Source organism: Adiantum capillus-veneris, chromosome 21, assembly GCF_014529385.1.
Source record: "Adiantum capillus-veneris isolate H3 chromosome 21, ASM1452938v2, whole genome shotgun sequence".
Lineage (NCBI taxonomy): Eukaryota > Viridiplantae > Streptophyta > Polypodiopsida > Polypodiales > Pteridaceae > Adiantum > Adiantum capillus-veneris.
The window spans coordinates 78,509,427-78,516,255 of NC_140951.1; positions in this window are offsets into that span (position 1 = coordinate 78,509,427).

The following is a 6,829-nucleotide window of genomic DNA, read 5'->3' on the forward strand; positions in this document are numbered from 1 at the left end:
TTCGTCATAAGACTTTGAAAGCTTGAATGATTTGTCCTTGAACCAAGCTTCTTCTTAAGACAATGCTCCTTAGACCATGTTTCCTCTCATGACAATTGCTCATAAGTCCATGCTTGGTTAGATTCCTAGGCTCAATAAATATTTTGGAAAGAAAATGTGAAGCCTTGGAAAAAGGATGATCCCAAGACCATGCTTGAGTGCAAAACTTTGTGCTTGCTCCCTATACCAATCTACAACGAGTGGTCCTAGTGCCATGTCTAAATGCAAAGAGTGAGTGTGGTTGGTCCCAAAGAGTTTTTCCAAGGCCATGGCTGGATGCTTTTTTCAAAGTACATTCTTTGATGATTCATCCTAATCCCATGAGATGAGACACTTAGTCTCGTGACCATGCTTGAATGCACTAATTTTTCATAATCCCATAACCCTGCTTTGATGCTTCCTCACAAGCCCCTAAGAGGAAGCATTATCCCAAGGCCATCCTTGAATGTACAAATATCGACTAGATATTCTATGCAACCCTATTTCCAACAATTGGTATCAGAGCAGGTTGCGTCCTCCTAAGCTTAGTCACCAACATTAGCTCCAACACACGCCTACTCACTTTCTTTGATTTCAAAATTTTCATTTGGGATCATTTTTGTCTCCATTTCCTCTACAGGCGCAATATTACGTAGGCTATTTTTTCATTTTTGTAGAATTTTTATCAGTGTTGTTTTTTGCATAACAAGTCCCTTATAGTCTTCTATGTTTTGTGTTGTATGCAAGTGTTGTTTTCGCTTTGTTTCTCCTCTTTTTGGGCACTTTTCACATCAAGTGTAGGCATTTTCCATGGCTGGCAACAACACAGATGTGTTCAAGACGTTTGTTGTTGAGGGCAGATTGGATGGGGACAATTACCCTATGTGGGATTACATGATGTAACATGTCCTTGTGTCAAAGGGTGCCTAGAATCCTGGGGGATTCACTCTATATACAAAATGGGATGCCACTTGCGAGTAGACAACTTTGATAAAACCCCTATGTATGACTCATAATAGGGAATATGACCCCCCTTTCTACTCTTATACAAGAATCAATAAAGAAAACTATCATACCCCTATTTAACATATAAAATTTAGGTCTTAAATTATCTAGCTAAGTAAAACTAGTCAAAGAGTGTGTAGCATAGTGACTAGCAACGTACTAAGGAACCGCTTCTATTGATAACTACATGTGCCCTCAATGTGTCTTAGTTTGACTTTCAAACTATGTGCTAGATGAGTCTACACTCAGGCTCCTCATCCCCCAATTCTGACCCATCCAAAGCTGGTGTAAATCGACCCTTGATCTGCTCTAAATCAGCCCTTATCTATGACGGGCTTGATGCAAAATTTGATGTGTGACCTAATAAAAAACTTCCCCAAAATTCATTCAAGTTGTAGTGCACACCACAGTGATAATTAATCAACCTGGGTCAAGTCCCCCCCCCCCCCCCCCCTTCTTTCCATAAATATGATAACCCCTCCCTTATTTCCAAGCTTGGGAGATAAAATATTGGGGGCCTGCCCCTAACTTATACGCTTATGTAACTTGTAAAAAAAACCCCTCCCTTGCACTTACATGGTGCGGTAAGCTTTCCATGGTGAATCCCCCGGGTCTAGAATATTGTGAAGTGCATTGATGTATGTCCTGTTTCTGTGGATACAGATGATGTTGAGGATGCTACAGGCTTTGCTAACATGATTGCTATTGTTAGAACTGTTTTGCATATGGCTGAGTAGGCTCATTGGGATGTAAACAATGCATAGAATGATGCCTTGATTGTGTTTTCTATGAAGCGCACTACTACTCCTCACATTTGATAGGCAAAATCTTCAAAATAAGCTTGGGATATTTTGGTTGGTCTTTATGCAAGTTGCAATGAGGCTAAAATTGCATTTCTGCGTAAAGAGCTGGACTCAAAGATTATGCATGAGGAAGATGAAATGGAAACTTTCCTTGCTGGTGTCAAGGATATAAATGAGCAACTTATTTCTGCAGGCAAAGTCATTTCTGACAGTTCTCTCTTGATGCTTTGCCAAGTTCTTACCAAAATTTTGCTAGTACTTGGAGACTTATGACCCAACAAGATCCTGAAGTTGTCAAGTTTGATTCATTATGCATGTTGTTGTTGCAAGAGTCATTTTCCAAAATAATCGGGGCTAAACAATGTGTAGTTGAATAGGCCTTTATTGTTACTCAAAGAACAAGTGGTAACAATAATGCATCCACTTCTCATGGTTCTTCTGTGAGTGGAAAGGCACCTATTCTTAATGCTTCTGTTGGAAACACTTCATCTGGAATTTTGGTGAAAAGGGAAAAAAGAGGATGTGTTTCCATTATTGTAAATCTAATGATCACTTGATCAAGCAGTGTACTAAGCTAAAGGCAAAAGAGGCTAAGAAGAAAGAGGTTGATTCCACTACAAATGCGGCTATTGTTGAGTCTTTTGTGAAAGGATATTGTGATGTTGATGTTGATGCAGAATGGGATTTAAGTGCAAAGTGCACTTATGATCCTTATGTCCATGATGCATGTATGTCAGTTTTGCAGATCCTCATGTGTGGTACTTTGATAGCTGTGCTACAAAGCACATTATGTCTCATTGTGACTTGTTTACACCTCTCAAGGATGTCCCTCATGGGAAAACAGTCACTTGTGCAAACAATGTCTCTTTTCCAATTAAGGGAGTTGGAAAGATTGTGCTTACTGTTGCAAATGGAAGTTCTTTCACACTTGTTTATGCATTGTATGTACTTGGGATCAAGAAGAATCTTTTAACACATATTTAGAAAAATAGGGAAAAATGCTCAAATTTGGGACAATTCTTTGTGTCACATGGACTTGAAGTGAGGTTGTGGTGTGCTAAGTTGTTGCACAAAAGAAATTTGTGGTACAGTTTTTAGTGGATTCTAATAAGTATGCAAGATCTAATATTGTGTGTTTTCAACAACCATATTATACACTACGGTGTGTTTGCACACGATAGTTTACAAATTTATACATATACACACACACACACACAAATTTATACATACATACATACACACACGCACACACACACATCCAAAATCAATTTTTCCACTTACACATGCTTTATTATCAGAATGACTAAAATGTAAGCTGTAAGAGAGACAGGTGACTAAATTATGTTCGCTCGCCACTCTTTGAAATGGGTGTCAAGTATTGTATCTTGACTTGTCGGTGGTTTGTTGACTCATTGTTTTGATCAATATCTGTTCTTGTCACTCCTAGACAAATTGGATAATTTGCATCACAAGTTTGCACAAGTACAACCTCACCCTTTGCTACATCAAGAGTTGGGTTGAGATCCTCAAATTTTTTATTGTGCATTGGACCACAATTGTGGCCCTCATTTACATCAAGTCCCACATCTAGACTACCTCTTCCAATGAAACGTCAAGAGCATGATCTTGTTCGCACGTATTCCCTTAGCCAAAATTCATCAAAGATAGTGTATTTGCTTGCACCAAGAGCTTGCATAAGATTCTCCCAGTTATATACGAAGACAGGGTTGACCCACCTAGCATACTCACTTTTGTCTCCTTTCCCTGGCCATTTCTCTTCCATAACTCTATACCACTTTCCAATCAACATTTCCGGGGTATATTTTGTACTACCTCAAAGGTATGCCATCACTCATATAGAGCCTAAATTGCAATGGATTTGGTCGAATGAGGCTTTGTTTGAATGATCTACTCAGATATGAAATGTCGAGCTATCTAATGCAAAATCTATTTTAGAATATTTGACATGGAGATCAAATTTCTAGGTAGATGTAGGGATGGATCTCAAACTACTGGGAGGAAAGCATGGGGCTTGGGCTTCAAGGAAGATTGAGACATGGAGATCGACTGAGGTTCTAGGTAGATATAGACATGGAGCTCAAACCTAAGTTTGAGTTGCTAGGTAGATAAAGGCATGGATCTCGAACATAAGATACAATTTAGACTATCTAGAACATCTAGGTGGGTACGGTCATTTTATAGATGTGTGAGTATGATATTTTCCTAAAGCAATAAGGACATTGTTTGGACCCACCCTCTCAATAGGCAGCCTCCACCCCTCGGATGACCTCCTTGTTCATGCACGTTGTAGCAAGAAATGTGAAGAAAGTTCTAACTCCTAACCCCAGTGGCTTGCAGCCTACACGATAACTAGAAGCTTGCAAGCTATTTTTTTGCGTACTGTCAAGAAAATTTGAGTATTTAGTGTCAATTTGACAATGTGAACAAACTCAAGCAATGAAGACACATGGCGAGTCTCACCTTTTTCGTGTAGTGCACCTAAGTTCAAGCTCCAAGGTAGATATTGAGATGAGCTCGAACTTAAGTTTGAACTACTAGAGATAAAGGCATGGAGCTCTGGCTTAACTTCTAGCTATACAAAATAAGGAGAAGAAAAAGAAGATTGTTTTAACGTTGTAGGAAACTATCCCAAGAAACCTATCAGATGATGTGTGAGAGAGAGAGAGAGAGAGAGAGAGAGAGAGAGAGAGAGAGAGAAGCATAGAGCCGATGAGGACTCTCAACTGGGTAAGAAAGGCCATCGAATAGGATCGATGCGATATCATGACTGTCCTGCTGCTCTGACTCCTGCACGATGCCCACAAACTTCGAAATTAAGTACCAGAGCACACGTGATTACAACAGAACACTCCTCGAGATTCAACTGCCCTCCCTCTGCACGCATAGGCAAAGATGCAATATCAACTCCCCTTCATGCTATGCTAATGATCGTGATGTGGATGACGGTAGCAGTGATGGAGCAGCTCCTACTCGGTGCACACCACTTCCTGCATCCATATGAGGCTAGTCCTCTACTTCCACAAGGATCTTGGCCTTCACCTCCAAACTGGTCTTTTCATTGGCTCAGTCCTGTCATAAACGGGCTTCAAGTGTAAGCGAATATCCTTTGCAACTTCATGCTTTGGATACAGCTTCTCGAGATAGCTTCGACAAGGGCCAGCGGCTGAAACCCGTATTGGGGCATTTTGCAAGTGAGAGTGAGGGTATGCACGTCGTTTTCCTACATCAGTGGTCCAGACGACCTGCCCACAGGCTTTGCCGACTACAGCTGAAAGGGGTGAGTATATCATGATTTTCGCTAAGCAAAGCAAACAAACCAAGAACTGATCTTCCAACTTGAACGTTTGTGAGGGATTGTTAGGCACACATAGAGAAGGATGAGATGCTTGCGCATGGAGAGATGCGAGCCATGGATCGACGAACAACATGTCCATTTCCCTGCCATCTTCTTTGACGTAAGATGTTATGTTTGAATTTCAAATTAAAGTGCACTTTTGCCAGCATGTTCTTTCCCATAATTAATAGCTTTTATTAGTGCACTTTTGATAGCCTTACAATATGACCTGTTCTTTTGCATTTAATTTAATGCTGCATTGCTAGAAATAAACTTATTTTGAAAGCTTGGGAAACCTACATAAGAAAAATTTAAGAGGGAAGTTGGCTAAAATAGTTTTTCTAAAAAAGCTTGGGAAACCTACGTAGAGAAATCAAGAGGGAGTTTGACTATATCTAAAGGCTTTTAAACTAGATTTCTCTAAAATTTCAAGTTTTGTAGGCTTCCTTTGACATTAAAATACTCTTGTTCTTCTTGAAATTCTTTCACCTTCAAATTTGAAATTTATTTAAACTTTGTAGGTGGGATTGCACTAACCACAAGTTTTTTTTCAAGCACGGATTAATTGTTTAGGTCCGTATAGAAGTCTCACGCTTGGCGTCAGCCTTGGAACATGGTAGTTGGACCTTTACCTCAAGTTTGAGGTAAAGTCAAGTTGAACCTCAACCTCAACCTTGATATTGAAGCTAAAGCATGCATTACTTGGGACTTGGACCACAACGTCAACCTTGAGCTTGAGTTGGAGGATTAAAAATTGGACTTTAAGGTTGTCATGGATAAAGATGTCTACCAAAATATAGCCTACAAGACTACAAGTATAGTTTATAGTCTTGCAAGTCTACTCATTCACAAGACTAATCATATGGTGGGAAACAGAACTAAAAACAAGACTAGTCGCATGACATCCATGAGAATACCAAGGGCATAAAATAACAGTTTTAGGCTTGAACTTAAAGCTCGAACTTCGAACTTAAGTTCGAGCCTTTACTCCATATGCTATTGTAGCACTAGCTCATATAGGGTGCAAAGCTAAACTTATGATATCTTTGTGGCTACCAATGGCAAGAGGATCGAACTTAAGTTTGAGCCTCGTATACCTATGCTAATGTAGCACTCCATTCATAGATAGCCTCGTGACATACTTGAGGTTACTATCAAGGGATTAGAGCAACACCTTTAGGCTCAAACTCATGTTCAAGCGTCGCGTGCATATGCTAGTGTAGCACTAACATGCAAGGCTAGCCTCATGATATCCTTGTGGCTAACAATAGAACTAGGCTAGAACTTAAGCTCCAAGATTTCCTACATATGCTACTGTAGCACTACCATGAAAGGCCAACCTCATGCATCCTTGTGGCTACCAAGGTCACAAAATAACACCTTTAGGCTCAAACTTAAGTTTGAGCCTCATCAATATATGGTAATGTAACACTAGGATGCAAGGCTTGCCTTATGACATCCTCATGGCTACCAAGGGAATATAATAAAACCTTTGAGATCAAAATTAAGTTTGAGACTCAATTGTGTATACTAGTGTAGCAAAAGGGTGAAAGGATAGCATCATAATATTATTATGGCTACCAAGTCCAAGAGGCTCGAGCCTCGCTTGCATATGCTAGTATAGCACTATCATGCCAGGCTAGCTATA